Genomic DNA, 5,900 nt, shown 5'->3' on the forward strand with positions numbered 1-5,900 from the left:
GGTCGGGTAAGAATCCCTCATATTCTCACTTAAGGGTATTCGGTTGTTTAGCACATGCACATGTATCCAAGGAGCTCAGGAAGAAGCTTGATGGTAGAACTATACCATGTATCTTCATAGGCTATGGAGATGAAGAATTTGGGTATAGATTATGGGATCCAATACAGAAGACGGTGATCAGAAGTAGGGATGTTGTATTCCACGAAAACCAGACAATTGAAGACATTGAAAAGCCCACAATGTCTTATGAAAGAGGTTCCAGTGCCCAAAAAGTTGGTCCAGATCCACTACCATTGCAGTTTGACACAAATAGCATGGGGGAGCATGAAGCAGTACCAGAAGCAGAACAGGAGGATGTTTGGCAGGGGGAGGCACAAACCCCTCAGGAAACTACAGAACCATCACAGGGGAACGATGATGGTACACATCCTGAAGCTAATAATCAACAACCTCGTCGATCTGAACGAGGTCAGATTCCATCAACTCGATACCCAGAAACCGAGTATATTCTACTTTCTGAAGATGGAGAACCAGAGAGTTTCCATGAAGCTATATCTCATACGGATAAAGAAAAATGGCTGCAAGCAATGACCGAAGAGATGAACTCTTTACAGAAAAACAACACTTATGAGATTGTGAAACTTCCACAAGGAAAGAAGGTACTGAAGAGTAAATGGGTATTCAAGCTGAAGAAAGATGGCAGCGGAAAGGTGGTGAAGCACAAAGCCCGGTTAGTAGTCAAAGGATTCCTACAGAAAAAGGGAATTGACTTTGATGAAATATTTTCACCAGTTGTAAAATTGACTTCAATCCGCATCATCCTTGGATTGGTAGCCAGTTTGAATTTGGAGCTTGAACAAATGGATGTCAAGACAGCATTTCTTCATGGTGATCTAAATGAAGAAATCTATATGGAGCAGCCGGAAGGTTTTGAGGTTTCAGGAAAAGAAAACCTCGTCTATAAGCTTACGAAAAGTTTATATGGCCTAAAGCAAGCACCGAGGCAGTGGTACAAAAGGTTTGACTCATTTATGGTAAGTCAAGGATATAAAAGGACTGCTGCAGATCAGTGTGTTTACATTCAGAGATTTTCGGATGGCAATTTTGTTGTACTTCTACTTTATGTAGACGACATGTTGATCGTCGGACAAGATGCAACAAAAATTAGACAGTTGAAGAAAGAACTCTCTAAGTCCTTTGAAATGAAAGACTTAGGTCCAGCTCAACATATTTTGGGATTGCAGATAACTCGAGATAGGAGAAACAAGAAGTTATGGCTATCTCAAGAAAATTACATTGAACGGGTGATCAAACGGTTCAATATGAGTAATGCCAAACCGGTAGGTGTCCCTTTGGCAAATCACTTCAAGTTGAGCAAGAGTTTGTGCCCCTCATCCAAGAAAGAGATTGAGGAGATGTCTATAATTCCATATTCTTCAGCAGTTGGAAGCCTGATGTATGCCATGGTTTGCACGAGGCCAGATATCGCATATGCGGTTGGTGTGGTAAGTCGTTTTCTTTCTAACCCTGGAAAGAAACATTGGGAGGCAGTTAAATGGATTTTCAGGTATCTTAAAGGTACCTCAAAATCAAGTCTGTGCTTTGGGGGAGCTGATCCAGTCTTGGAAGGCTATACAGATTCAGATATGGTCGGAGATCCTGATGGAAGAAAATCAACCTCAGGATATGTTTATACTTTTGCAGGGGGAGCTGTGTCATGGCAGTCAAGATTGCAGAAGTGTGTTGCACTATCCACAACTGAAGCAGAGTATATTGCTGTAGCGGAAGCTGGAAAAGAAATGTTGTGGCTAAAGCGGTTTCTCCAAGAACTAGGGATAAATCAAACAGAGTATAAGATACATTGTGATAGTCAAAGTGCAATTGATTTAAGCAAAAACTCAATGTATCATTCTCGGACAAAGCACATCGACATTCGCTATCACTGGATACGCGAGGTGATGAATCAACAACTGTTGAAACTAGTGAAGATCCATACGAAGGAGAATCCAGCAGACATGTTAACAAAGGTGGTCACTCAAGAAAAGTTAGAGCTGTGCAGAGACATAGTTGGAATAACTTTCAAATAGTAGCTGCGTTGGAATGCAGCTGAAAGGGGAGAATTGCTAAGTTCAGCTGCTGCCAACTACCAATTCTAGAAGCCCACCATTGTTGAAGCCACCAACCCATTCTAGAAGCCACCATTGTTGAATGAAGAATTCAACCACCAACCACCTTCTTTAAGGCTATAAATAGAGCCTTATGTTTTACACAGAAATATCAATCCAGAGAGATTGAAATACAATCCAGGAAGAGATTGTGAGAACAAAAAGAGAGTTTGGTGAGGTTTTTTGTAGAGAGAAATTCTTGGTGTAAATTCTCTATAATTCTATTCTTGTGAAATAGAGTTGTTTTTCCTCCCAAATAATCTTCATATTGATCCGAGAATCACAACAATAATGGCTATTTTCAATGATTTTGCAAACAATGGCTATTTTTCAATTACCAGTCCGAAAACTAACTAGCCCATACTATTTTAACATTTAAAATATCTCAAAAATGTAAATGTTATCACGCCTTTACCCAGATAACCATTATTTATATAGTATTATGTTCTTGATACTATGAATAGTAACGAGACAACGAGGAAATGAGACGAGCAGTTTCAACCATTAGGCCAGAGGCAGATCTAGGATTTGATTATGCAACCTACAAGATTGAATATTCGTTTGACTTAATTTGGTTCAGTTCGATGATTTGTAATTAATTCAGTTTGATTTATAACTTTTTGATATATAAATAAATAAACTATCACCAAATCGAATAAGTTTTGTCCAATTCAGTTTAATTCTCTCGATTCAAATTCTTTTGAATAATGTGACTTAAAAACATAATTTTTTTTTACCAAATACACCCCTTTCAATCTACTTATATGATATCATCATTCTAAAATATATTGAATTCAAGGGAAAAATAATAGTAGATGGATAAAAAAGAAAAAAATGATTAAAATCATAGTCAAAAAAATTTGAAAATCTAGAAAAAGAAAAAGGAAGAAATATATAATTTAATAAATAATAAAAATGTGTTGTATAAAGAAAGTAGATGGAGAAACAAAGGAAATTAAGAAGAGGTACAGAAAAGAAATAAAAGGGAACAAGGTTAAATAAATTGACTTAGAAATCAGTGGCGGCCCAGAGTCTTGTATAAGCGAGTTCATACATATATTGTAGTCTCAGTAATAGAAGTGTCTCAAAGTTAACAAACAAACAAGGTTTATCTTGGACTCTTTATTTTGGTTCTAACAAAATTTTAACTTTTTTTTTCCCGCTACTCTTTATTTTATTTTGAAGCCGCACATTTTTTTAAGAAAAATTAGATTTAGATAAATTTTAACAACAAATCAATCTACCTTTACAAATTTAATAATTTATTAAATTTAAGAAATTCTTACAAATTTTTTCTGCAAAAATATCAATTTGATCTATACTAAAATACTAATCTCTATTTATTTAATTATTTTTAATTTAACTTGTGGTAATTGTTAACGAAAAATAACATAAGAGATCTACACACTAAATTAAATTGATAATTCATATTAAAATTTCTAAAACTATGAAAAAATGCTATATAAGAATAAAGAATAATAGAAGAAGAATAAGTGCAGGCCGATAACGAGGAGGAGAAAGTGGAGGAGACAAGTAAATTAGTTTAAAATATATGAAATGTTTCAAAGAAAAAACTGCAAAATTGACATAGAATAATATTTGAAGGAAAGTCAAAAACGAAAATTATTATGTTACAATTAGATAATTGTATTCCTATAATTTTTGTATGTTGGGGTCCTTAAAATATTCACCTCAATATTCCGTCCTCAAAACAGCAAAAAAACAAAAAAACAGAAAATGAAAAACACGGGAGGACCAAATAAAGTAAAAGCATTTTGGAAAAGTGAAAAAGAAATTGGTCAATGCTAACTAAGGAATCGATCACAAGACCCACTGCCAACGTATAGGTTTGTTAAGCGGATTCAACCACTTTTTTAATAACAATTTTGTTTCGCAGAATAATTTCCACATAATAATAGTAAAAAAGGTTTATCAAGCGAGTTCAACCGAATCCACTTGAACTAACATGGGTCCGCTCCTGTTAAAAATTGGGGAGAATTTGATACTTTAACCATGACAGCTAGAGATTAGAGTCACTTTGTGATTTTGGATTCCACTCTTTAACCATATAAACTTTTTTATGTAAAATATTAATATATACATAAAAAATTTCTCGAGCGACCAGGTGGTGTGTCACCCTCAATCCCCAATGTAGATCCACTCCTGTAGTAGGTGTAGGTGCTTTCCTGAGGTACAATCTTCTAGTTCTTCCTATTTGGTTCGAAACTGATTAATCTAGCGATGAATAAAGTGTTAATAGGTCTTGGAGGACCGAAACCCACGTAAGCAGCAATATACGTGCAAACATCTACCTCCTTTTCTATAAAAAAAGAATAATCAAACCAACCCAACTGATTAATTACAGAAATCTTATTGGTTGGCAAATAAGAGATGGGCAACCACTGTCCAAAATTTCCTTTATAAATATCTCATATTAAGTGAATTTAAACAGTGAATGAATATATATTTTTTGGTTGGTTAAATGCCTTCGATTGCTATATACTCTCGTGACAGAATTATCACGACCCGGATTTTCCACCCTCTGGAGTCGTGATGGCACCTACTAGTGAAAGCTAGGCAAGCCAACCATTACAATTATTTACCTTTTCCATTTTTTTAATCCTTTAGCAATTGTGAATTAACATTGTTTAATCAGCGGAAATAGTAAAGCGGAAGAATGAAATATAATAATTTAATATTAATACCGATACAACTCCATAAACCAAAAAAAATACCCAGATCTGGTATCACAATTTCACAGACTATCTAGGAATACTACAAGTAGGGGTCCGAAAGATAATACAAGCTGTTTCAGAAATACATAAAAGAAATAGTATAGGAAGATAGAAGGAGACGCCAAGGCCTGCGGACGCCTGCAAGACTACCTCGGTTCGCCTGATGGACTGAAGGCAACAACCTCACTGTGGTCCAAAAGCTACAGCATCGGGATCTGCACACAGTGCAGAGTGTAGTATCAGCACAATCGACCCCATGTGCTGGTAAGTTCCTTGCCTAACCTGGCAAAGTAGTGATGAGGCTAGGACAAGAATACCAAATAAACCTGTGCAGTTAAATCATATACAGCGGAAAAGTAAAGGCAGAAATTTATAGTTAAGGATAGGAGGGGGAAACATGCTGCGAGAAACAACAAGTAATAACATAAAAACAACAGATAAATGTAAAGAACACCATAACTCAATTATCAACAAGAATCAGAAATCGAAGACAAGTGCACGGCATCACCTTTCGTGTTTTTACTCTCATCCTCACCATATGAATCGATATAATCTGCACGGCATCACCCTTCGTGCTTTTACTCTTATCCTCACCATGAAAATCAATATAATCGGCACGACATCACCCTTCATGCTTTTACCTCACATAGTCATGGCACGGAATTATCCTTCGTGCAGTATCACACATATCATGGCGCGACATTGTACATCGTGCGGAACAGCATCACCCTTCGTGCTTTTACCTCACAATATTAGCACGACATCACTTTTCGTGCATTAACACTCTCAGAATCATGCACGACATTACCCTTCGTGCTTTACACTCGTCCTCACCCAAGAAACAATCACAAAGCAATTTAGGCAAGGGAATCAATTATATTACAATAAAATCTCGGCAAAGGAAGCATAACACAATATCCCGACAAGGGAAACAATATCATGAGTAATAACATCCCAGCAAGGGAAACAATATCAAAAGCAATAACATCCCAGCAAGGGA

The sequence above is a fragment of the Nicotiana sylvestris genome, chromosome 11 (assembly GCF_000393655.2).
Source record: "Nicotiana sylvestris chromosome 11, ASM39365v2, whole genome shotgun sequence".
NCBI classification, from domain to species: domain Eukaryota; kingdom Viridiplantae; phylum Streptophyta; class Magnoliopsida; order Solanales; family Solanaceae; genus Nicotiana; species Nicotiana sylvestris.